Source organism: Kogia breviceps, chromosome 1 (assembly GCF_026419965.1).
Source record: "Kogia breviceps isolate mKogBre1 chromosome 1, mKogBre1 haplotype 1, whole genome shotgun sequence".
Lineage (NCBI taxonomy): Eukaryota > Metazoa > Chordata > Mammalia > Artiodactyla > Physeteridae > Kogia > Kogia breviceps.
Window position 1 is genome coordinate 200,587,519 of NC_081310.1, and position 26,762 is coordinate 200,614,280.

The 26,762-nt window shown below is 61.0% G+C and overlaps 1 protein-coding gene across 2 annotated transcripts in view; it reads right to left on the reverse strand.

Moving 5' to 3' along the window:
* The window catches only part of PRDM16 (PR/SET domain 16), a 328,213-nt gene that overhangs the window by 130,652 nt on the left and 170,799 nt on the right, over nt 1-26,762 (reverse strand). The window lies entirely within an intron of this gene.

Here is a 26,762-nt window from a genome sequence, read left to right on the forward strand (position 1 = left end):
CTGGAGCTGAGATTTCTGCCCCGAGCTTTGTGAGTGGGGACCAGACAGCAGCTGCGGGAGGGTCGCTTTGTGGCCTGGGAATGTTTTGCCAGAATTACAGAGATCAGGTGAAAATGTAAAACGACCTAAAGGAGAGCCTGCGGAACAATGGGACGCGGGCAGGAGGGCAGAGCAGCTTTCCCAAAGACACCTGGACAGGTAATCAGAACGTCCAGCTGGCCAGCTGGAGGGGAGAGGCGCTTGCCCTCTGTGGCGTCGGGGCCAGGGGGACAGGTGCCCTGCGCCAGACTTGGCGGGATGGCTGCAGTTCACACACCCACATCCTGGGTTCCCCAAGCCGTCCCGGGGGGGCCCTGAAAAACCTCACCAAGACATGCTCCGGGCTGGCCAGAACTTGGGGGGCGCCCAGAGCGCCCGCTGGCCCCCCTCCCACACCGTCCAAGGTACCCTCCGCCCCCGAGGCTCCGAGCTCTGCCTGTAATGACTGCGCTGGCTGGAGGAAGCTGCCAGCATCCGCCTCCCAAAGCCCAGGGTCTCTGCAAGAGCACACTGCTCTGGGGCTCATGGCAGGCAAGGGGCCACGTGCCACCCGGGCACACTGGGCTTCCTTCAGAGGCTGCAGCCTGCACTGCATATGCCAAGTCTGCTTTGGTCCTTTCCTCGCTTCGCCCTTGGCCCTGGGCAGGACACTGCATCTCCGTGGCTCCCGTGTGGTCTCTGAAGTTCTCTAGATAAAATCTCCTTTCAAGGAGCTGAACTGCAGGCACGGAATCCCCCCCGCCCTGGCCCCAGGCGGGCCGACCGTGTCCCATCATAAGGCCGCGATCTTGCTCTAAAGACCATTGTCTGTGTCAGGACTGTGTCCCCATTCTCCCAGGGTGAGGGTCTCTCTGGGGAACCCAAGCTGTCCCGACTGCTTGACACCAGAAGAGGACAGGGACCCACATGCCAACAGACCGCAGCACCTGACAACAATCCCAGCAGCCTCTCCAGGGCTCCGGTGGCGGGGGCGGGGGGGGGGGCGGTGGTTGGCTGGAGTGGGTGGGTGGGATCTACTCTCTGGGCTGGGTTACACGCCCCCATCGCCGAGGCTGTGTCCGGCCTCTGCAAATTGATTCCCAAGCGTGTGACTTGTAAAATCTCAGCCGACAGCACTGATCCCACGTGCCTTGATGCTTCCAGGGAGGTTACAAATCGAAACAGTCTGAGTTGTGTGTAGCCCGATTTTGTCAGCCCAGGGCCCTGTGCTGGTGTGGCCCGGAGGTTAGCGGGACCGGAGCAGCTCGGAAACGAGGTTCAGTTTGCTCCGAGGCTCCCACGAATGCAGAGCTTGTCTGTCCAGGTCTTGACATCCCTGGAACCTGGAAGGCCGCCCACAGTCTCTCCAGAACCCAGTCTAATATTTCAGGAGAGCGTCCTTGTCCTGAGCACGGGTTGGTTCGTGACTGCGTAGCCCCGCTCCCCGCCCCGGCCCCCAGCCAGTCTGCACCTCCCACGCTGTCCTGCTGCTGGGGGGCCTTGGTGCCCCCCACCCTCGGGAGGAGCCTTCGCTGTGAATCCTGCCCTGGCAAACGGCCCTCCGCCTCCGGAGCCCCCAGGGCCCCCGTGCTACCCACACGGCTGGTCCGCCCAGTGAGGCCCACGTGTGGCGCTGGCATCCACTTGTCCAGCCGGGAAGACCAAACTGTCGCTCCAGGTCATAACTGTCCCTGCAGTGAGTCACTAGAACGATAAACAAATTGCTTCGGAGGGGAAAAAAAATCATCCATTTGCCTCCAGGTGGAAAACTGACATTTTAGAAACCCAAAGAAAAAAACCAACAACAACCCCAAAACCCTCCATAAAGCATCTAAAGATGCTTATCGAATATGATGTCTGAACACACAAAGGCAGTTTCGAACCTAGAGAGGAAATGTGGTCTCCCCAAGCTGGACAGGAAAGCTTTATGGGCTGTTTGTCCGGTCCCTGCTTGGCCTCTGGGCCACCACGGAAGAGCCCGAGGACCCCAGCCCCACAAAATGCTGCACCGAGAGATGTGAGGGTAAAAGCCCGCTCCCATCTCTCACATCCAGAGATGGAGGCGTGCCCCCATCTCTGCTGCTTCCAGAGCTTTCTGAAGTGCTTTCGCTCTCGACAGAATTCCAGGCCACTGGGAAACCAGCTCATCATTTTGGCCGTATCTTCAATTGCTTTTCTACGAAAACTGGCTTAACAGAAGGTCCATATGCCTCTCCCTCCCGCCCATCCCCAGGTAAACACAACCATTTAAATGCTCTGAAAAACACTCATGCTGCAAGAACCACACGGTTTATATTAAAAGTCAGATGGGAGCTGGAAACGCTTGACTCTTTATTTTAAAGGTTCCCCAAAGGCAGATCACGTCTGGGGAAGCCAGGGCATTTGATGCTGGTTTGCAAAGGCTTTCGGGGCTGCCGGGCTTTGGAGACAAGACGTCCCCCAAGCCGGCGATAGAGGGCGCCTTCACCCCAGCGGCTGGCAGCCTGGTAGCACCCCGGCCCCTGCGGACCCGGGCCCCAGCTGCGAGAGGACCACCCCTCGGGTCTCCCCAGGCCTCCTGCTGCCTGCCACACGGAGCAACTGGGTCCCACCAGCCGGGCCCCGCGAGCTTGGGGTCTTGAGGTGCTCCTGCACCCCCAGGCAGGGAGCTGGGTTCTCACCGGAGTGTCACCCCTCAGAACTTGAGCTGTGCGCCCCCTGCCCTGGCACCTCCCTGGCGGGGAAGTCCCCCTGTGGCGGCATCTCGGGGCTAATGTGCACCCACGCCCAGACCACTGGGCCAGATGCCTCCAAAATACAGTGTAGGGAAGAACAGGGGGAAACGCACACGTGCTGATAGCTTCTCCCCTCCACTTGGTCCCCCAGGGCTTCCCCTTTTCTCCAGCAGAGGATGTTACACAGACCTGGGCTATGCTCACCGAGAGATGACCCACTATCGAGGGAAATGCAGGAAAATGCAGGGAAATGCACCGCCACAAGCTGCCCTGATAGGACCTCGACCCTCACCCGGGCCTTGGGGGAAAGATGTCCCCATCTCGGCGCGCCCCGGCTCCTCCCATGCTTCAGACAAATAAAATGTGGCCTGGGGGGACACCAGGGGCGGTCAGTCCACCTGGGGAGGGAACGAATCCAGGTTTACCAAGAATTACACACGCAGCGACTCAAGCCGTGATAACCAAGCTTCAAATCGGCAGACTTCCCAGCCCCATGTGGACACAGGCCGCTGGCTTTCTCTGCAGGTGTTTTCCAGACACAAGGCTGGGCTCCAGGGGGACCTCAGGGACCTTTACTCCTAAGACCCTCCCCCATCTCATAGGAGGCGACCTTCCTCCCCCAGGGTGGACAGCCTGCCGTGGTTGCTGGGAGGGGCAGGGCCGAGGGAGGGGCCTCCCGAAACAGAGGCCCTGGCAGAGCAGGCCCGGCCGACAAGGCATGCCAGGGTCCAGGGTCCCCCAGACTACCAGGGGTGGCCAGTCACCAGCCTGAGCGCCAGAGCTGGGGGCCGCGTCTCTGGGTCAGGGAGCCGGGAGCCTCTGCCCGCCTCACAGACGGCGCCCCCGCCCCGCCCACAGCCTGCGTCCCCGGGGAAGTGCCAGAGCCTGGCACTTACCGACCTCTCCATGGAAATGTCCGCGTGCCAAAGCCAGCCCCAAACACATTCCTCGTCTAGAACATTCTGAGAATACACGGAGCAGCCTGTTTATAGGTAGGAGAGGAGAGCCAAGTTGGATACTAGTTTCAGATGCTTTCCGTTTGCAAGTCCAAAGGGGCTTCCTTGGTAAGAGAGAGAGTGGGTGGTTCCCTGCCGGGGGTGAGGCCCGGGACCTGGGCAAGTGCGGGGTCGATGAATGCATGTGAGGAGGTGATGGTTAGAAAATGGGGCCCTCTGCTGAAGGCCACATCCGAGGACCTCTGGCCGCACGGAAGGCCTAAAAGATGCGTAAACCCCGTGGGAGGTTCGGGCCTGCGTCTCAAGGGGCCTCCGGAGTCTCTGACAATGTCCTGCCACAGAACTTGCACCGGGATCGCGTTCCCACGGTACCCACCCTGCTCCTGGCTCCGTGCATTCATTCAGAAAGTATCCACTGCACACCTACTACGTTCAGGCTGGGCTCTGGGGGCCTGGGACTAGCAGTGACAGAAGAAGATTCCGCCACGTCTGAATCACCAGGCTCTCGGGGGACCCTGCACGTGCCACGGCTCTGGGTTCGTGGCTGACTTGGCCGCAGTCTGAGACACCTCGTCTACACCGGCAGGCCCCACAGGCGTGTCCTCAGGTGGAGACGGAGGGGAACCAGCGGGACAGACGGCAAAATTCACAGTTAAAGGGAACACCTGGGTACCTGGCAGCGTCATTCTGGAGACCGGAGGCCGAACACGCCGGTTCCGCATCCAGTGCCCCCCTCCCCAGCCCGTGCCCAGGGCCGTACCTCAGCACACCCGTACCTCCTCGGCAGCCCGGGGGGCTGATGGCATTGTCCCCACTTCACAGGCGAGTGACTTAGACTTGGAGATTTCGGGGACTTGCCCGGTGCAGAGCTGCTATAGCATGTGAAGAGCTGGGGAAGGTGTGTGGCAGTGCCCCCCACCCCCCGCCTCCGGCCGGAGCAAGTCTCCCTGCTCTGCTCCTGGAATTTCGGAAGGGACCACCTTGGTGACTTCAACTGCACCTCAAAATCCTCCCCTTTGTTTCCAAGTGATTCATCCAAATCCTGCCTGAGTCCCTGAGAGATTTTCCTGCCCTCCCGGCGTGCCGAGGGAACCCGGCCCTGGTTCCTCCTGGACTTCTGCTTCTAAGAGTGAGCACACGACCCCAGGGAAGGCCGTCCACCCTGCTTCCTACTTGCCCCAGGAGCTGGTCCTGCCCAAGCTTCCTTGTTCTTAGCATTGATTTTTTTCAAAGCTAAACGCTTGTTTCAGACCTCAGCAAAGGTTTTAGTTGGTGCCAGCGAGCACTGAAGAAACAGCCCTTGGTGGGAGTTGGGGAGCGGCTGCCCCTGCACCCCATCACATCAAGACGGAGGGGGTGATGGGAGCCCTGAGGTCCTAACGTGGATGCTCCCAGATGTGGGGCCGGACGCTGGTAGTGGGGGGCTGCGGGGAACGGGGGGAGACTGAGAGAAAACCACTTCCTCTGCACGCAAGAGATGAGTCTGCTACGGAGCACTTCCCACCCTCCCAGGTTCCCCCTGCCCAGGTGAGACGGGGGCCCCTGAGTGATAAGTGACATCCTCTGAGAAGGTCAGCGGTCTAGCTGGCTTTCCAGTGATGCTACACCATCCCCCCCGACAGCCACTGCAGAATCTAAAGTGCAAGAGCGCTAAAGCCATAGGGCAACACCCCACGGCAATACCCCAGGGTAAGCGGAAGAGGGGAAGGTCTGAGGTCGATCTCGGCTGCGAGCGTGCAGACTTGACGAGTACGTGTGTACACGCCCGCACTGCCCTTGCCCACACATGCACACGCAAACACCTGTGCGCACAGGTAGGCACGCACCTGGCCACGGACACGCATTCAGCTACTGCCGGCGGCCACTCACTGGCTTAGTGAAACTGAGCTTCTCTTCCTAGAGCTTGGGTGTTTGTCTTTATAGATTAGCAGAGGAATCATGGGTAGTTTTGATTTCCTTATTTAAACGATCTCTGTTTTCTTTCCCCTGCTTGCTTCACAAAGCATATATGTTATTATCACGATTGGGAGATAAGTCAATATTCCTCTTAAGAGATTCGGGATTCCACAAGGTTTTGTCCTAACGGGGCTCATGCTTTCCCGGTGACGTAATGGAGAAAACATCCACCCCCTCGGTGGTGGGCGCCTGGTGGCTCTGCGCTGGCTGGCCCTCTGGGGACACTGCTCTGGGGACGTGCTAGGCACAGGCTGGCTTCCCTGTCACCTCCCCCGGTGGTCCCCGGCCTGCCCTCAGCTCCAGGCCATGCATGGGCCTTTGGGCGGGCTTCCCTCTGTGGGAGCCTGGGCAGAGCCCCCTCGTCCTGCCTCCCTCCTTGTTCCTGACCCCACCGCCTGCCCGTCCTTTCACTCTGCCCTCCCGGGCCTCCTGCAGGACCCACCTCCCCAGCTGCCCCATCTCCTCGGCCGGAAGGGCCCAGCCGGCAGACTTCAGGCCTCTTTCTCAGAGGTTCTTACTTTCCACTGTCTTTTCCCTCCGCTGGCCAGAGACAGAGCTCCGGCCAGAGCAGGTGGGGAGAAAGCCAGCCCAGGGCAGGGGTTGAGGTGCGCGGAGCCAAGGCACCCGGCTGGTGGGCGGGAGCAGCTCCGCCGAGGCCGCCCGCACAGCCACTTGGGCGGGAGGCTGAGACCCGTCCAGCTCGGGCCCTCTGAATGCCCTGCTCTTCGCCTCTCTATAAGGGTCTGACACGAGTGCATTTACCCCCATTCCAGCCGGGCCCCGGGCCTGGCCTCAGGCTGCACTAACCCCTGCTCTGGTCACCCTGCACCTGCCGGACAGAGGGCCCTGCCCTGCCGCTTGGACCCAGGTCGAGACACCACCGCCCTTCTGGGCGGACAAGCAGGGCTGCGGGGCCCCGGTGACCACAGGCCCTTGGGCAGGGGCGGTTCCCACCGCAGCCTCCCCATGCCCACGCTTCAGGAGCCCAGAGCCGCCGCGGAGGTCACTGGTGCAGCTTCCACACCTGCTTTCTTTGCAAAGACGGCACAGAGGGAATGCACAGCCCGGCCCTGACAGCAGCGAGAGGCTGAGGGAGACACACAGAAAGCACACTGTATGCCCAGGTCTCCCCAAGACCAGCTGCAGCTCTGACAGCTGCGGCGGGAAATACAGGGGCGGGGCTGGAGAGCCTATGGGAGGCTTTGAACAGTTCGCGCCCGGGGGCTCTGGGGAGCCCGGCCATCGGGAAATGGGGGTGCCTGGGTAGTTTGTGCTGGGTTTCACCCTCCCTTCCTAGATCTCTGTTTCTAGACCAGCGGAGGTTTTCTGGATTGAGATGCATCTCCCGAAACACACCATCGGTCAATTGACTGATGCATTTGGAAGAGCTCCCGGGGGTCAGTATTCTACGGGTCGCTGAGGACGCAGACCTCAAGGGTGGGCCTTGCACTGAGATGCCCCGGGCAACATCCAGCCGCAGCTCCACAGCCGGTGGTCCGTGCGCGGCCGCGGGGCGTCCTGGCTCACTGTGGTCGCCAACGTGACCCCCGGGCTGTGGGCAGGGGTCTCGTGTCAGCACAGGGACGTCCCAGATGCGTCAAGCTTGCTGACCGTTGCGCCCTGTGCGGTGCACGGCGGGGGCCTCCAAACGCCACCAGGGTTGCGGTGGTCAGTTAAGTGCTGCTGCGGGGACGTCCCGCGTAGACGTGGAATCACACTGGCCAGCTGGGCTCTGCAGGCTGCTGGTGGGGTCCGACCTGCGGCAGGTCTTTATCTCGTCCCCCGTGTGGCATCCAAACGGCAGGGGGCTTGCGGTGCTCGTCCTAAGAGGCGGCGCCAGGCCATCCCTGGGAAAGGACGTCGCGCTGGGAGGTGGTCCACGGGAGGCACCACGGGCTGCTGGGGGAGACGCAGCGAGGCCTCGGAAGATTCTCTCCGCCACGCGGCAGGGACGGGTCGAGAGCCAGGCAAGGACGGAGAGGCCGGCTCTGCCGGGGTCTCGGGGCCGCCGGATGGCGGGGGGCGGGGGGCCGTGATGATCTAGAGGGCCACCTTGATGAGAGTCAGGAAGTCCCCAGACACACAGTTCCCGAGGCCCCCGGAGTCTGCACCCCCAAACGCCCGCTCTGGCCTCTCTCCTTTTTGGGTTACAGGACTCCCCGGCCTGACGGCAGCATCGGCTCACGTACAGCTCCCAGAGCACGGGGCTCACGATCGTAGGAGGGTGAGCGCCTGTGTGTCTGAGTGTGTGCACATGCGTGTGTGAAGGGACTCACCCCCCAGCTCCGGGGGTCTCCCGATACGCCCAGGCCCCAGCGTTGGAGACATCTGCACCCACCCCGTCCCTAAGCCAGTCAGAGGCGTCCCTTCACCGTGCCCCTTCGTCTCTGCAGACAGGCCCAGGGAACAGCATGCCTAGGAGGAGCCTCAGGGGCGTGCACTGCAGGGGGGAGGGGGGGCGGGACCTGCGCAGGGCCCCCGGGGGCCCGTGCCGCTGGTCTGCCCTCTGGCCTCCCAGCCGCCCTCCCAGGTATGCAGGGCGGATGCCAGTGCCCCCGTGGGGAGGGCCAAGCCCACGGTGCTGCGTGGCGTCCCCAGGGGCACCTGGTCCGGGGCAGCCGGCCCCGAGGATGGGGCCCTGTCCCACCTCCCGGCGGGTCCGACGGAAGGCGGACACATCCGTCCGGCCCGTGCCACCCCGGCTGTGGGCCAGCCCCTCCTGAAGCCTGGTTCCTGTCTGTCTGCCGGCCGTCGTGTACAGTGACCACAGGCAGCAGGTGACGAATGGCCGATGTCAAGGCCTGTCATGCCAACGGGGCCCGGAGGAAACGCGAGAGGCTCTCAGAGTGGCTTTATGACCAACCTATGGCCGCCGAGACGATCAATCACGTTGATCGGGGCAGACACGGGAGACGAGAGGCAGATGGCGGCCTGGGGGCCGGGGTCAGTGCTGGGCGGGCGGCCGGCGGCCTGGGGAGGAGGGCGTGCTGCATGCTGAGCCTGAAGGCTGTGCAGGCCCCGCTCCTCCCGGGACCAGGCTGGCCTCGGGGCCCTGGCAGGGCGGCCCCGGGGACGGGAAAGGCCGGATCAGCACGGCGGAGGGATAGTTTGGGTGTGGGGGGCGGTTCCCTCCCCAGGGAGGAATCAGAGCCCCGGGAGTTCCTCCGCGATGGCTTTGTTCACAGACCTGGAGCTGGCGGTGGAGACGGGGGTGGGGGCCAAGCCACTGACCCCCTGGAGGAGGCCCCGCTGCTTCTCTGGGAGCCAAGTCCTGAGCTACCTGAAGGCCGGGTACCCGAGACAGCACGGGGATAGACGTCGCAAGAGTCGGGGCAGCTGGCCTTCCTGCCAAGGTGAGGCAGGGCTGCTGCCCTGGTGTCCGCTTTGCACGGCCAGCTCCCCGGGCAGGGCCAGCTGCTGAGTTTCCAGATCTTCGCAGTTGCCCCCTTCTCGGACGGGTCCCGGAGAGCCCTGTGCGGGCAGGCGCTCTCTCCACCGAAGCGTGGTTTCTGGGCCGTCCCGGGGTGGCTGCTCTGGGCCCGGGGCTCCCGTCGTGGGCGAGTGCGGAGAGCCCCTGGCTAGGAGCTTGGGGCCCGAGGCGGGTGGGAACGGGGGCCGCCACTCTCGCCGTCCAGGCCAGGATGAATCAGACCTTTCTTGGGGAAGTGCCTCCCGCTCAAGGACATTTTAGTCAGACATAATTGCTAGGAAAAATAAACCTGCCTTAACAGAAAACAGCTTTCCAGTTGTTTTTTTCCTCCTTGAAGCCTTTCAACTCCAGGTTTTGGCAAGTCCTGGCTGTGGGTAATTGTCAACACCGTGCAGTGTCCAGAGACCAAAACCAGGGGAGCGGAAATGGCACCCGCAGCTGAGAGCGACCCGGGCCGCAGCCCTGCAGGCACGCGTGTGCTCACGTGTGTGCACACACCCTCGCCGAGCGCGCTGACCGCAGGCAAAGGGGAACTTTGTCTCGGCCACAGAGCAGGTGGCTCGGTGTGCCTTGGAGGCTCTGGTCCCGAGCAGGGAAGCTGGCGGGCCTCCCTGGGAGCGGCCGGAAGGGCCGCTATGGTGCGCAGGGCTCCCCCGGTTTGGGGTGGCTTCCTGGCTCTGCTTCCCTGTTCTCCCGCCCCCCCCCCGCCCCCCCGGTGAAGGTCACCCAGAGTACGGGAGGAGCCCCAGCAGCATCCCTCCTCAAGGAAACTGGATGGAGTCCCCGAGGAACTTGGAAAGAGGGCAGGGCTGGCGCAGCATTTGCTCCACAGCTGCGTCCCAAACTGTCCCCGGAAAGAGCCCTTCCAGTGGCAGGACGGGGTGATGGGGCCGTCGTCAGGAGCAGACAAGCCGTCCGCTGGCACATGTACTGACCGCCGGTCTGTAACTGCCCCCCTGGACGGGCCCAGCCTGACCCTCCTCCTTCCTCCAGCTCTGTCATGCTTCAGGGGTCCTACCGAAGGGGCACGGGGGCGACGGGGGGCCAGGAACACGCAGCTGTGGGGAGGGGTACGGGCCGGGGCCGGGGCCGGGGGGCCCGGGGGACAGGACGCCCATCACTTTGTCATCACTGATGTCCCTTGTTCATTTCCAGGAACTTGTTAGAGGCGCCGTCAAGCCCACGGCTGACAGGTTGACGGTACTCATTGGCTGGGTTCTGGAAAACTCGGGCTCGTTTGCCAGGCAAAATTAATGAGCAAAGAAAGACTTTAACGAGATAATAGTCTATGGCTTCCACGGGGCCAGTCTCCCCATGCGTCGCGGAGCGTTTCATGTGAAATAACGCTGCACCCAAGGAAGCTGAGACGGGGCGCTGCTGGGTGGGTGGGCCCTCCCGGCCCTCCCTGGCCCCCGGCCGGGACGTGCGGTTCCCCTCACCAGAACGCCCATTTCTAAATCTCAAGCCCAAAGGAGCAAATGCACAGCATTTGCGTGAGTCCTGCACCCGAGCCCCGACCCAGGCCCAAGGCCCCTTCTCTTTCCTCCCTGCCCCCCAAAAACACAAAGGAGAAGAATGGAATGGAAAAGCCAGCAATGCGGCAGCAACATAAACCTTTCCTAATGGCCACCAAACTTGCTGAGTATCAGTTAGTTTCTCTGTGCAGAGTCTGTAATAATCACACAGCTCGGAGACAAGGCCGCTCTCTGGCAGGAGCCCCTGTGACAGGGCCTGGAAGGCAGGTGTTACTGTAATTAGCTATTGTTTGACTATGAAAAGTCAGGGCTGATTAAAGCCACTAAGCACAAGTGCACTATTTTGTTTCAAAGAATATTATGAACTGCACGCTGGGGCCCTTTCAGAGAGGGCCTCCCTTCCGCAGCCGGCAGTAATCAAACACGAAATCTGCATAAACCTTCAGGGTTTAATTCAAGCAGAGACCTTTCATTAGAAATATGTTACTTTATGAAATCTGGTCGCCAGCGAGGGGAGAAAAATGTGACTTCTTAAGAAGACTGAATGGCACCTCTTTAGTGATTAACCCCAGATTAATGGGTCCCCACTGCTCGGCCTAAGTCCACTTTATTGCTAATTCATTTAGGTACCATTTCAGATATGCGTGATGAGAGTTACCTGCCAGGGCGACAGGTCTTGGCAAAGCAAGGAGAGCCATTACGGTCAAATCCCAAATCACTCTTTATTAAAGACACTTTAACAAAAGTGTCCTGTATTAGTCTTTCCCCCCCCATCCTTCTGGGGGACTTTCTATTTAATGTACTCAATTAGTTAAAAATTTGGATTCTAATTCGTTAATCAGAGATGGATGTGACTGCTTCACTTTTGGCGGCTCCTCCCTTCCTTCCTCCCTCCCTTCCTTCCTCCCTCCCTTCCTCCCTCCCTCCCTTCCTTCCTTCCTTCCTTCCTTCCTCCCTTCCTTCCTTCCTCCCTCCCTTCCTTCCTCCCTTCCTTCCTCCCTCCCTTCCTTCCTTTCCTCCCTCCCTTCCTTCCTCCCTCCCTTCCTTCCTCCCTCCCTTCCTCCCTCCCTCCCTCCCTTCCTTCCTCCCTTCCTTCCTCCCTCCCTTCCTTCCTTTCCTCCCTCCCTTCCTTCCTCCCTCCCTTCCTTCCTCCCTCCCTTCCTCCCTCCCTCCCTTCCTTCCTTCCTTCCTTCCTTCCTCCCTTCCTTCCTTCCTCCCTCCCTTCCTTCCTCCCTTCCTTCCTCCCTCCCTTCCTTCCTCCCTTCCTTCCTTCCTTCCTCCCTCCCTCCCTTCCTTCCTTCCTTCCTCCCTTCCTTCCTTCCTTCCTTCCTTCCTCCCTCTCTTCCTCCCTTCCTTCCTCCCTCCCTCTCTTCCTCCCTTCCTTCCTTCCTCCCTCCCTCCCTTCCGTCCTTCCTTCCTCCTTCTCTTCCTTCCTCCCTCCCTTGCTTCCTCCCTTCCTTCCTCCCTCCCTTCCTTCCTCCCTTCCTTCCTCCCTCCCTCCCTTCCTCTCTTCCTCCCTTCCTCCCTTCCTCCCTTCCTTCCTTCCTCCCTCTCTTCCTTCCTCCCTTCCTTCCTTCCCCAGCACTGAGTCCATGGCGAGGGCATTGCACTTGGGACGCACACCACCACACATGTGCACATGCTCAGGCACACCCACCCATGTGCGCGTGAGTACACGGGGCACACACGTGTGCACACGCACAGTCTGTCCACCCACACTCACGGACAAATGCCCCCTCCGTCCACACAGGCACACACGTGCCCACCCTTAACCACCACCCACACATGTGCACACACACGTGCGTGCACACACTCACACTTGAACACACGGGGATCAGAGAGCTCTCAGGGCATCCTGGGTAGGATCACGGTAGACGTGGAAGGGGGTCCCCCCCACTCACCACTTCTGCCCCCAAAGCCCCCTCCCACGGCAGAGCATCCATTGTTCTTCTGGCCACTGGGACACCCGGGAGGCAGCCCCCACCCCTCTGTGAGCCCCTTTCACCTGGTTCAGAAGAAACAAGGGATCAGATGGGTGTGAACAGGGTCAGGACCTGCTAAGCCACGGTGCCCCCGCAAGTCCTGCCCTTGGCCTCCTTTCTGCTTCTGGGGAGGGCGCTTTGCCTTGTCTTGCCGTTCCAAAGGCGTCCCCTCCCAGGAAGGCCCTGGCTGCCCCTCTGGCAGCAGCGGACACCGGCTACCTGGCCAGGCTCAGGCGATGGCCCGCCCTCTCCCTCCACAAAAGCCCATTCTGACCCAAGGGACACCCCCGCCCCACTCCCGGGGGTTGGGGAGGGGGAGTCACGGCCCCAAGAAAGAGGGCGAATCAGTGTACACGGGCTTCTCTCCTGCTCTAATCGCTTCCCCAGATTTGATTGCAGTCTTGGTTTACATCAAAAGGGAATCAAATAATACAGCAAGGAACATGGAATCACGGAAAACACCGCTGTCGACGATTGTTGACATTGTTTCCTGTTTGCCTGGAGTCTTTCTTTTCCGTGGAAGAGACAGAGCTCCCCACGTAAGCGGGTGTCCTACTTCGGCTGGGACTCTTGGAGGCCTGAGGGTTTGCCCGGCCCATGTGTCGTCACGCCGCCCCTGGAGCGGGTCCCAGGGACCAACGAGGCTCTCCGCACTCCAGGCCCCGGAGGCTGCTGGGAGAGTGGCCACAGGCTCGTCACAGTGCTCCGTGCTCCCACCTCCATCAGCGGCTGCCTGACGTGGGGTCGGGGCCCTGCTGCCCCTCCCGTCACTCTGTCCTTCCCCGTGTCCCGGACAGGCTGGCGGGAGGGCCTGAGACCTCCTACGCGCTGCTCCCACGCCCTTCCAGACGGCCGGCCTTCGCATACTCTGTTCCCCTCGGGAACGCCCTTCCTGATGGTCTCTACTCCACCCTTCGGGTCCTGCCCAAGCTGCCTCCACCTGGAAGCTTCCGCAGCACCGCCCACACCTCCCTTCAAACGGCCTGGCTGCCCCTCTGCCCCCAGCACCGTGAACTCCGGCTCCGTCCACTGATTTAGGTGAACCCAGACTGAGGACAGGGCCACATAGGCCCCGCGGGTGCACAGAGACGTGGCCAGTGAACAAGCAGATGGACGGATGGATGCAGGGAGACCCCACCCCACCTTGGACCCGGCCCAGAGGCTGGGCCCACAAGGCTCGTCCCAGGAACGCTGTGGGCCTCGCCTCCCGGTGCTGAGGGCACCCTGTGGACGGTAGGCCTGTCTCACTCCACGTGTGGGGTCCCCCGGGTCGGCGGCGGGCTCACTCTGTCCCTGCAGATCCAGTGAGGGGGACAAGGCATGGGGGAGGGACCCCCGACCCTCTCAGAGGAAATGTAGGTCCTGGCCACGCCGTCGGGGCCTCGTGTTGGTGGGGCTCTGGCTGGGGGCCCTGCTCAGGCCTCAGTGCAAGACCAGGAGGTGATGTGACACGACCCATGACCACAGTCCCCGCTATTGGGCCGGCGAGACTCCTGAGGCCTGGCGTGCCCACCCCCCTCCCAGGGCCCAGGTCTGGTCCCACTCTGCCCCTTCATGGGCACAGCTCACGCAGCCACTGCCCCAGAGGGCACGGGGCTGGGGCCGCAGGGCAAGGAGGAGGCCGTGGCCTTGCCCACCGGGTCCAGGCCTGGAACACCGGTCCCACAGCCATGTTAAGGCAGCAGCCCCGGAGCCGGCTTAGTGCCTCCCAGAAACCCGGCATCACATCAAGAGCTTCTGAGTCGCCCTCAACTAATGCACAACTAAGGACACGCAGCCAATACACCAGTTAGTCTAAAATCCGCACCTGTGTCCCAGGGAGACCATGACGATCGGTGGGCCACGGGGGACTGAGCCCCCAGAGTTGGCGTGTCCTGAGCGCCTTCCAGGATCCCAGCCTTCCGCCAGCTCCCTGGAGGCCAGACCCCGCGTGGATGGAGCGGCAGGGTCCCAGGGGAGATCAACAGCTCGGGCTGCATGACGCCGGCTATGCATGCGCTCAGGGGAGAGCCCAGCACCTCTTCCTGCTGAGGTTTTTATTCCTGAGTCCTGAGAACTGCAGGTGAAAATGCATCCAGCCCCTGATCAGAGACGGGGGTTGCGGGGACCCGAGATGCACAGGCTCCAGTCGCACAGACCCCCTGCAGATGAGAGCTGACGACGCGTTCCCGGGCCACGGACAACAGTCCCTGTAGAACCTGCCCTGAAGGAAACTGCGAGCCAGATACCCCAAGGCTGGAGCACTTCCTGGGCTCCGGCCGTCTCTGGAAGCTTCCAGAATCTGCCACCCTCCTGCAGCCCACGAGGGCACTGGGTCCCAACCTGACCAGCCCTGGTCAGACAGCTGCCCCCAAGAGAGCTAACAGGCAAGCGGGGGCACCTTCGTGGGGACTTGGTCTCCTTACAGGGGCCTCGGCTGTCATGTGACGGGGGTAGGGGGGGGGAGCGAGGAGGTGATTGTCCAGCCCATCCCACCTGCAGGACAGGGAGTTGAGGGTGAAGTGTGTGTGGAGGGGGCAGAGAAGAGAAGGAGACTCCTTAATGTCCCCGAAGGCAGGGACGGGCAGGGTCACTCGGCCTCTGAAGCGGGAGCACCCTTTCCCTGCCACCCAGGCCCACCTCCAGCTGCCCGTGACGGACGGCCTGGCGTCGCCCCAGGACCGGAGCTGAGAGGCGCGGCCCAGGCTCCGTGCAGTCCTGGAGGCCGGCTCCGCCCGCTGGCCTCCGTCTCCGGCCGCGGCTCATCGAGTGGTAAGTTGATTTACGGCCACAGGCAGCTCTGAGGCCAAGGCTGAGCCTGGCCCTGGCCCCGGCCGGCTGCAGGACCTGGGTGACCACAGCCTCTCTCTGGGCGGAGCTCCCAAGGGCTACCGTCTCGCTGTCGTTCTTGGATTTGGTCGGCGGTGACTTGAGAGCGACTTCTTTACCCCAGACTTTTGCCGTTTGCTGTCCTCCGAGGCCAGTCAGCCGTCAGGGAGAGTCCCCGCCTGCTGGCACCTCTAGGGTCTGTGAGGACCACAGAAGAGCCCTCCCACCGGGGGCTAAGATGTGGGGGGCGTCCTCCATAATTTGGGGGGATGCTTTCGGTTCCTTCCTCTCAGATATCTGGCCCAGGGGGATTGGGCTTTTGATTCTGACCTTGAGACTTGCGGGACCCCAGATGGGCCTGGCTGCCCGGCCACTGCCCTTAAAAATTAGGAGGACTTCCCCTGCACTGGCGGGGCTGGTGGGGCAGGGAGGAAGCCACACGTCCCCAGGCCTGTCTATCAAGGCTCTCCACCACTACCAGCTGCTCTGCTCCCGTGAGTCCGAAACCTGTACCCGTGTGTCTCTGCTCTCCCCCCTGAAAAAGCGAGAAACATGCCCAAGACCCCCATCTCTGAGACCCCTGTCTCCGAAGTGTCTGGCAGGGTCTGGTGGGCCTGCTTGCCAGAAAAGGCTCGTAGTGGGTGGGAGCCTTCAGTGGGTCACGGGGCCTCTGCACCTCACAGGGCGGGTCTCCGGCCCCAGGGCCTTTGCACCTCTGGAGGAGGTCCAGGTAGTCAGTGGTTTTCCCCCAGCGGGAGGCAACACCGCCCCCCGCCAGCCCCCCAGCCAGCCTCGGAAGCAGGGTGAGGCTGGAGAAGGAAGCAGAGCAGGTGGCTCTGTATGGGGAAGGCAGACGTCTCCCCTCCCGCAAGGCACTGGGGGACCTGGGGGCTGGGGTCCCGGACCCTTCCATATTCTAGGAAGACTAGACTCTCCTAGTGGCCCCAGGGAACTCTTGGGCTGGGCTGGGAGGTGGAAGGCCCACCGTGGAGGACCCTCCAGTGCCCATACCCTTTCCCCACCCTGTTCATGCTCACCGGGAAGCTGAGCGCCGTGGAGGCTGTGGTTTCTGCTCAGGACCATGGAGTTTGCTTTACGAAGGGACGGGCTTGCTCCGACCTGCCCCAGGTAGCTGGGGCCTTGGGGCCGCCCACCGGCCAGGGCTGCCCACCACAGGCTGTAAGTCTCCAGTGGGGCTCCCTCACCCTCAGAGCCCGCCCTGCACAGCCGGATGTCCTGTCCTCTGATACCCCATCTCAGGGCTCTCTTTTAAATGCACGTGTTAATTATCTTGCCGCTGTTGTAATTTCTCCCTGAAGTCCATTAATTAAGGGGTCACGATCTGAGAGCATGTTTACCCAATAAGCTTTCTTTTTAAATTATCCTAATTGCTTGGCGACTGACAAAGACTCCACTCTTCCCCTCTGCCGGTGCATTAGCGAGTGACAAACACACGTGCACACGCGCACCCCACCTGACGCTTGCCGAGGGGCTGGGCCTGCGTCCACAGTGAGGTGAGGGGCTCTGGGAGGCCCTGTTCAAGCCCCAGGGCTGCTGGGAACGTGGGGCCGTGGGGCTGGCAGGTTCGCACCCAAGGCCTGCTCACCACGCGCTCACACACGTGCACGAATGGGAGCCACGGCGGGTCGCGGTCAGGGGGCCTGGGATCCAGGCCAGCAGGGGTGTGGGCGCCTGCTGGCCGCGTCCTAGGGTCAGGGCTGGTCAGCTTGCTCTCGTGGACGTTGTCTGTAAGCTGTAGGCAAACCCGGCCCTGATCTAAGCAGGACCTGAAAAGACAGCTTGGTCTCCCTGTAGGACTTGCTTAGAACCAGCGTCAACGTCCTTCATCCTATGAGCGGGGTTCCCTGTGGGCCGGGCCAGGCCTCGCGTCCCTGCTGGAAGGGCTGGTACCCGCCTCTGCCCCCTCCTCCCTGCTGGAGGGGCTGGTACCTGCTCTACCCCGTCGCAGAAGGGGGAACCGGAGCTCCGGTCCCCCAGGGGTCAGTGGATCGGCCCTGCAGCCCCTCTGCGGAGCCCCTCTCTCCTTCTCAGGGCAGCTCTGGGTCCAAAGAGTGTGGACACCGGAATGTAAAATGGGGCAGCCACTGGGGATGCAGTCTTGCGGTTCCCCCCGCAGAGCTACCCAGAGTCACCACAGGATCCAGCAGCCCAGTCCAGCTATTTACCCAAGAGAATGGAAATCAGGGGCTCAAACCCTGGACCCTGGGTCCCGGACCCCGGAACAAGCACATCCACCGCAGCCCTAGTCACGGCGGCAAAGCGGGGGCAGCTCAGATGGCCATCCGCGGACGAACGGGCAGAGATGGGGCGGTCCACCCGCGCAGCGGACTCTCTCTCAGCCACAAAAAGGAACGAAGGACTGACGCAGGCTGCGACGCAGGTGAACCCCGGAAACGTGACGCCGCGTGAAAACCTTCAGACGCGAGGGCCACGTCTGTGACTCCACTTATACATACGAAGGGTCCGGAACAGGCAAACCACAGACAGAGACAGAGGTGGGCTGGTGCGGGGGGAGTGGGGGTGGGGGACGGGGTCCCCTCGAGGCCAAAATGAGTGCCTGGAACTAGGTAGGGGTGGGGCCTACACGGCCTCACAGATGCACTGAGCGCCACAAAACTGTTCACTTTAAAGAACGGAGTTGTATGTTTTGTGAATTTCACTTCAACAGAAAAGAAAAAGAGAGACGAGGAGATGGCAGCCCCCCGCCCCCCACTCTTTCACTTCTTCCACAGGGGGCTGTCCAGCTCCCGGGGCAATGATGGATCTGCGTCTGCCGAGGTGAGCGCAGGAACCCAGGGCAGAGGGGCTCGGTGCACTTGTTCTGCGGCGGATACGGCGGAGGGGTGTGCGGTGCTGGCGTCCTCTCCGGGCATCCGGCTGTGCCGGGCAAGCCCGCCCATTCCTTGCAAGTTTACGTCTCTTTAATAAAGATTAAGATGTCAGAGGGCCAGCCTTGCACAAAATCCACTTTTATTAACTTCTCATTACCAGCTGAAGGGTGAAGCCCATTTCTGAGCCTCTGAAGCAGCAAGAAGAAAATAGTTATTAAATGTGCGTTTGGGACGACCGGAGCTTACGGCCATTCTTGCTGACTCAGCGCGTGCGCCCAGGCCTCCACGGCTGGACTCCAGTTGACGGGGACCTGGTGAAAAAGTGACCTCGCGGCCTGACCTGGGCTGGAGCCACCGGGCTCGGGATGCAGAGGGAGGAGGCCGGAGCTCGGCTGGCCAAGCTGGGTGGGCTCACAGAGGGGATCACAGAGATGAGGGGCCCGGGGCCCGGGGCCCTGACTGGAGACGGGTCCTGGGGGGGCTCAGGGGGCACTGAGTTCGTGGTGCTCTGCGCTGGCTGGGCCTCGGGTCCCCCTCCAGCTGGGGTCTCCGTCATCTCCCCACCAACCACCCGCAGTTGCCACCCTTGCCTCTCGGGACGAACCCCGCCGGCCTCCTTCTCCGGGCGGCCCCCGGGCAAGGCTGTCACAGAGCCGCTGTCACGCCTGTCATTTCAGGGCCCCCGGACCAGGAAGCCGGTCCTGTTGACTTCACCGCCTCTCTCCAAGGCGACTCAGCGCCCCTTTCCCAGGACCTCAGGTGGGTCCCCTGCACCACAGGTCCCTGGCATCCCAGCTCAGGGGACAATGCTCTGGTCCGGGCTGTTGGCCACACTGTCCCGAGACCAGAGTCGGTCTGGCTCCATCTTTTCCTGTCACTCTCGGCACCAGGGTTCTCCCCACTCTCCTGCCCCTGCTCTCAGAGCTCCAGAGCCACCCAGCTCCCTCCCAGACCAGCGGGGTTCCCATTTCCCGGATGGCCGCCCAAGCCCCAGGCTCCCCCGTACTCAGATGTCCTCTGGGATGTTCCCGGCGCATCTCAGGCGTCAGGGGCACCAAGTGCCAAGCTAACGTCCCCACCTCCGCCCGCCCCACCCCTTGCCCAGGCTCCCCCCGCCAACGGCGCCCCCCAGCTACCCCCGCGGGTGCCTTGGCCCCCTCGTGCCCATATACTGATGCTTCGCCCTCAGAAACACCCCGAATACGTCACTTTTGTCACCTCCCTGGTCCCTCCCAGACGCCCAGCCACCCGCACCCTGGAATCCCTGCAGCCCCCTCCCCTCGGAGCACGGCTTGACCCTCCAGTGCCCGGGACGCCCAGCCTGGCCTGTGGTACTTTTGTTACAACACCCCAAGCAGAACGAGACAGACGGGAGAGGGCCCCCCGGGTAGGGGCCTGACAATCACAGCTGCAGGCTCAGCGCCCAGCTCCAGCCCCGTGCGCAGTGCGTCCTCAATAAACACGTGCAGCGGGAACAGCTGGGGGGCCGTGGGGACGGGGGGCGCCGTGTGCTAGATGGCCACTTGGGAGCTTTGGGCAAAGTCTCACCACCGTGTGCCCGGAACCCTGGTCTGCAGAGGGGGCTGACCCGTCCTGCGGGTGAAGCTGTGTGCTGGGGACAGTGCCGGTGCAGAGGAGGCTCTGCAGATGGGTCCCCCGAACCAGTGAATGAACGGACGGGTGTTGACTTGAGGTCCCGCCAGGCTCTGCCATCTGACCATCCGTTGCTCTTCCAAAGGATGTTGAAGACTTCTCCGCGTTTCTTCCTTAAACTATTTAAGGAGCTGTTTCCCCCAGTATCAGTCGGGCCCGGGCAGGCTCTCGGCGGGGCGAAGCAAGAGGTCTGCCGGGGAAACGGCGGCTGCACCCAGAGGGACCTCGAGCCGTGTTTTCAGGGAGCCGTGGCAGGACACAAGGTGGGGACCCACTGTTGTTGGCACTCTGGCTGGATTTCGGGGGGGTCCCATTGGCGGGAGCCAGGTGAGGAGGTGCCTGGCCTCAGGCCCAGGGGACGGAGGCCCAGTGGCCGGCAGCGGCCTTGCTCTAAGCCTGTAGCGGGACGGCGGGAGCAGCCTTCCCACCACCCGACAGGTGGTCCCGTCTGGCCTGGATGCCCCGCAGCAGAGCAGCGTCGTTCCCTATATATTTGGGATTGTCCCGGAATTGCGGCCTGGGCCTCATCTTCGCACACCCGCGGTAAGGGTGCAACAAAGCCTGGCGAGAGGGGAGACCGGGCCTCGGGGCGATGAGATCGTCGCACCGGTCGGGGGCAACCAACCGTGCTCTCGGAATGGCCTTCCAGCCCTGGGCCTTCGACGCAACTGAAACCCAGGCAGAAGCAGCTCCGGGGCCGGCGACACAGCCGGGGGCAGAGCGCGGCCAGGCTCCAAGCGGATGCTTGAGCGTGTGCTGATGGCGCCGGAGCAGAGGCCGCGCCCAGAGGAGCCGCCGCGCGGGCAGGGCCCCCCGGCCTGGGAGCGTTCCCGCCGCAGACAGACCCTCCCGCCCGCGGGCAGGCAGGCCCCACTGGGACCGCGGTCCATTTTCAAGGAGGGCAGCCGGCTTCAAGGCCTTTTTCCACGGCTGGCGGCAACTCGGAGGGTGTGGACAGACTCTGAGCCGCCGTGCACTGAGGACCGAGCGCAGCACGCACTCCTGTGTCTGTTGTTGTTATTATTATGACTGCTGTCACCGTGAGCGCTTTAGGGCTTCCCTGCAAAGAGCACTCATGGAGGCTGGGGGCTTGTCTCTGGGGGTTCTCTGCAAGCTCTCCTCTTCCTCATGACCCCCTGTCAGGGAGGCCAGCCCCCGACATTATCCTCCAGTTTTGGGGAGAGGGCGGCCGGGGGCAGCCGTGAGGGAGCAGAGGCAGGTGGAGGCAGTGGGGAGGCTCCGACGCAGACTTTCGGGCCCGCGTCACCTCTGTGGTCCTGTCAGGGCCTTGCGAGACAGGCTCCTTCTGGCTCCGCCTCGATGGGCTCCGTCAATCCACAAACGGTGCTGAACCCCTACCCCGGGTTCCCAAGTGCCGACAGAGGGGAGTCCTGGGTCTTCAGGGTCTAGGGACCACCCCCCCAACCCCGCCCCAGGTCAGCCATACACACTGATGGTGCAAACAGACCCTTCCTCGTCTGTCAAGGAGGGGCACGGGATATTGCTAAGAGCACAGAGCCAGATGACCTGAGCTCAGACCCCGGCTCTAACCTCACAGCTGTGTGACACTGCACAGGTTACTGACCCTCTCTGGGCCTCGTTTCCTCGTCTGCAGAACGGGTTCTAGGTGATCTCGAGTGTCGGTCCCACAGCCACCCTTTGGCAGCAGGTGTTAAGTGCCCGAGCTCACTTAGTTCTCTCTTTCCCCGGAAAAAAACCCGCACAGAGCCTTCGGTTCAGCTTTGGGCAGCAGGGCGGGTGGCTTGGAAAGGAAAGGGGACAGAGGGGTGGACAGCACTGTCCCTTGCCATCCTGCCGCCCCGTGGCCCAGAACGGCAGCACGACGCGCTCCCTTTGACCAAGAAGCCAAGCGGGCCGCGGCCCAGGCCCACCGTCAGCTGAGCAAACCCGCGCCACGGGGACACTTCTGAGTTGGGGCCAGGGGGGCCGTGAAGGCAACGCCAGCTCTCCCAGACTCTGCCTCGACCACCAGGCCAGCCAGACCGTCACAGCTCCAGCCTCAGTGCGTCTGTCACCTGCAGAGGCAGGCAGGTCACCTGGGAATCTGGCTCCAGGACAGCCCCGGGCAGTCCCCCCCCCCCCGCCCCACAACCCTGAGGGCCCGGCTGGGTGCGGAGTGTGGCTGGGCGGGCACTGTCCTGTGCCCCGTCCCCGCCCAGCAGGCACTCAATACCCGGCGCTCCAGGCCCTGTTTACCAGAGTGGGGGAGAGGGCCTTTCGCTGCTGTGTAAATAGACTTTCCAAAGGCCTCTGCTTTCTCACCCGTCCAGCTTTCCAAAGGCACATTATGAATCGGCGGGCTTATCAGAAGGGCCGTCTGGCAGTTAAAGGATGTTTCCATGCATTGTGAGGCTGCATGGAAACCGAGTCATGTCAGCCCCAAGGACAAAGGAACTCAAGTGTTTGAGACGCAAAAATATTTTGACCCGACTACATCATTTTTCAAAGGAATCAAGTAATTCGCAGCTCACAATTCACTTGCTATCTCACAGGAAGTCCTGTATTTCTTATTAACTCCCCAAGGCCTGCTTCTCTGGGTGAGAGGTCACCTCGGAGGGCCAGCGTGTGAGGAGCATTTACGAGTTTTCTTTCCGTCGCTTCCTGTTGTTTTTTTCTTCTAGGGCTGCCTCCTGTTTGCGGGGGACTAGCCTCCACGCTGCTCCGAGCCTTATCTCCAGGGCTCTCCCGGACCAGGCACTGGAGCTGGGCACAGAATGTCTGCCCTGAGTTGCGAGGTCGGAAACCAAGGCCCCGAGAGGTTAAGTGACTTGCCCCAGGTCACGCCCACGATGGCGGAGCCAGTACAGGAGGCCCTGGCGCCCTCTGTGGACATCTTCTCCTGGCTCCTCGGTCCCCTCGTGGAGTGACGGTGTCTGGTGGCACCTCGAGGGTTCGTCACCACCATCAGCACCATTAGCATCGTTACCGACGTCTCCGTCACCGGCCTCACCGTCCATCTCCTTGGTCTCACTCTGAGCCCTAAGCTTGTGCCATGCGCTATTTTAAGTGCGCTTTGCACACAGTAACTCGTGTAATCACGGAACACGACTTTGGGGTAGGAACTATTATCAGCCCCGTTTTACAGGAGAGGAAATTGAGGTCCTGAGGTGATAACGAAGTCCTCTGACAGTCTTTTGCCCTCCGAGAGGTTCTGGCCACCGCCGAACCCCCGCAGCCCCCAGAAAGTGCCGTGGACAAGCCTTCGTGTAGGCTGCAGGAGCCGCTCGGGACGTGCTGAGCGGAGCCCCCACTGCCTCTGAAGCTGGGTCTGGGGCCCCAGAGGCACGGGCGTCGGGGCAGTTCAGGAAGTGGTCCCCGTGGCAGCGCAGGGCACCCGACTGGGCTCCCAAGACAAAGGCTGTACCCCGGCCCCCGAGCGTGAGGGGACAGAAAGGGGGCCAGGAGACGCAAAGCTCCCCTCCCACCACGTCCTGGGGGCTCCCAAGGAGGCAAATGATGTGTCGTGTTGGGAAACCACGGGCTCAGAGAGGGCTGAGGGCTCTGAGGAGTATTACAGTGACACTCGGGGGTCCAAAGGTGATTCTGAAAGGAGAATCACGGGTGTTTAGTAAGGAAGCCGGGGTGAGGGACACACGCGTAGCGTCTGCTGTGCTAAGGGGAAGGAAGACGGGATGTGGCAGCAAGACAGGTGGATCCCACCAGGAGAGGTAGCGGAGCTATAGCCCAGGCCGAGCGCCTGCCCTTGGTGCCTGGTTCTGGGGACACGCGCTCTCCCATCAGACACCAGGGACGGCCCAGAGGGTGGCCGGCGGGCTGTCCCTGTCCCGCACGATGCCTCGCGGGGTCCCCCCGGGCTCTCGGTGGGAGCAAGTGTGCCGCCTACTGTCTGCGTGGCCCTGGGGGGGATTTGCCTGTCTGAACCCCAGGAAGACGAGCAGCTGCTTCACAGCGTTGCCGCGAGGGCCCCACACTCTCCAGATGTGACCGGAGCTCGTCACCTCTGCCAGGTTCGGGGACACTGCGGTAAGCACGCAGATGTGGCCTCTGTCTCCCCGGGTCCTGGCCCCAACGTGGCCTGACTTTGCTCACGGGAGACGCGGTCGCTGCACCCCGGGCAGGGGCCCGTCCTCCTCGCCTGCTGAGAACCTGGCATTAAGCCCCATCCTGCGACCTTCCGGTCAGCGCCCACCCAGACCCTCCTCCTGGGTGAGCTTCGCAAGAGGCAGCCCTCCCCCGGGGCCGGTGCTACCTCCCAGGGGCCGCGCGTGGGCGACACGGTACAAAGATGCCCACCGGCCCCCAGTGTACCCACTGGTCCAGACCTTTCTGAGGGCTAATTTGATGTTTTGCTCTCCCTTGCCAGTCCCCTTTTATTGTACCTCTGCATTTCTCGTCCAAAACAGAAATACAAAGGGAGGAAATCTATTCAAAATTCCTCCTCCTCATTTTATTTTTGTAGCTCTCCAGGGTGCCCATGCTTCAGATTCCCTTCCGATAATTATCTGCCCTTTCGGGGCCTTGGTAACCCAGAGCCTCAGGTTTGAGCAGCAAGAAGCAAAAGCGCTGGCCTGGCCGCGGCACACAGGACATCCTCGGTGACGCTGACACCCGCAAGCTTGGCCCGTCCCCTCGGCACCCAGCGCGAGTCGGGAGAAGCAGATTTTTATTATTCATTTTTGTCTTTGAATACCTCTCCTTACTCTCAGCTGATCTATGACGAACAGCACGTCAGACTCTTTCTATGCAATAATTTTCCATCCCCGGCAACACACACATTTCTGTGGCTAATACTCTGAATCTTGGCCATTGCTCAGAAATAACAGAGGCAAGGTTCCAACAGAAAATAATAAGTCTTGCCTTTTATGACTTAATTTATCAACACTAAACTGGAGAAACATCTTGTTAACTGGGTAAGAAGAAACCGTTCGCCAACACGGCCCCGGCTGATGGGAGTGTGGCGTCAGACGGAAATGATGCGTCCCGTCAGCAAACGGAGAGCCAGTGCCGAAGGAGGGATCATTCAAAGAAGGAAACGTTAAGTGAGAAAATGATACCCTCCCGCCAAATCTGTTAGATTAAGAACCCCGCTCCTTCTGGCGCGGATCAACTTGTTATCCTCACAATTTCCCCCTTTCTACAACAGAGAACGCAAAGGAGAATTGCCCAGAAATACGACTCCTTAGAATCGATCGCCAACCTACAGGGGTAGGGCCAAGGCCATGTGGCAAGATGGGGGCATTTCTACCCAAAATGCACAGAGCAAACAGCACAAGAAGCTCTTGGAAGCTTGCCCACCCCTAGGAGGAGTGTCTGACCTGGGACATTGCCGCTGGGCATCACCAGGGGACCAGGGGCACCAAGAACAAAGGCTGTGGCAAACTGTCTGCGCGGGTGATGGGTCTCAGCCGTGAGGGCAGAGACCTGGTGGGACTCAGCCTGGTGTCTCCAGCACCTGGGACAGCGTCCTGCACACAGTAGGTGTTTGAAGGGGTGAGTGAGTGAGTGAGTGAGTGAATGAATGAAGGGTGTTTCGAGACGATGCAGAACCAGACAAAGCACCAGGAATTCCCTAAACGAATCAGTCAGGGTGAGTGAGGTTATGCCCCAATAACAAACAGTCTCCAAAACACAGAGGCCTGACAAAAGCTGCATTTCTGCTGCATGCCTGGCGAACTCACAGGGTGGCTCTGCTTCATCACCTCAGGATCTATCTTTCTGGCTACCGTTTCCGAGGGCACAGAGCGCTGGAGGGTATGATACCAGCTAGAAGTGACCTGCATCTCTCACAGCCATTGGCCTGACAGCTCATCCAACCGCAGGGCAAGCAGAGGGTCCATCCTACCTCGGTCCCAGAAGGTTCAGGCAGACCTGTGGGGGAGCAGCATTGAGGGCGCCCACACAAAGGCCCGGGGAGGAACCCTGGACCGCAAGGAGTTTATAACCTAACTAACGGGAATGCTCCCTGTGGACTGACCATGGTCGCCTCAGCGTTAAGCCCTTCGCCACTTAGAGTGTTGCTATAGGACAGGAACTGTATATGCACTTTATGTGGCTTAACATATTTAATAACGAAAATACCCCATATAGATATTAATTTTAAAAGTCAGGACTTCCCTGGTGGCTCAGTGGTTAAGAATCCGCCTGCCAGTGCAGGGGACACGGGTTCGAGCCCTGGTCCGGGAAGATTCCACATGCCGCGGTGCAACTAAGTTCATGAGCCACAACTGCTGAGCCCGCGTGCCAAAAAAAAAAAAGAAAAAACAAACAAAAAAACAAACAAACAAACAAAAAATAAAAAAAATAAAAGTCACCCATTACATCACTGCAAAGAATGACAGTATTTTTGGATATTTCCTTCCAGACTTTTCATATTACGTAGTCCTTAAATGTGAGTATATATCTTATGTAAGATGTGTGTGTGTGTGTGTGTGTATAATATGCCACTTTCTGAAAAGCCTTTTTTTAAAGAAGTAATAGCCCTCATTTTTTAGAGCAGTTTTGGGTTTATAGGAAAATGAGTGGAAAGTATAGAGAGTTCCCATGTACCCCCCACCCCCCGTCTCCCCCGCCAACAGCTTCCCCTGTTATTATCATCTTGTATTAGTGTGGCCACTTGTTACAGTTGATGAGTCAATAGTGATACATCATCATTAAAGCCCCTGATTGACACTAGGGTTCACTCTTGGTGTTGTGTATTCACTGGTCTGGATAAATATATGATAACATGTATCCACCAGTACAGTATCTTACAGGGTAGTTTCTCTGCCCTAAAAATCCTCTGTGCTCCCACATTCACCACCCCACCCCCAACCCCAGGCAACCACGATCTTTTTACTGTCTCCATAGTTTTGCCTTTTCCAGAATTTCACAGAGTTGGAATCACAGCAAGTGTAGCCTTTTCAGACTGGCTTCTTTCACTTAATCATATGTATTTAA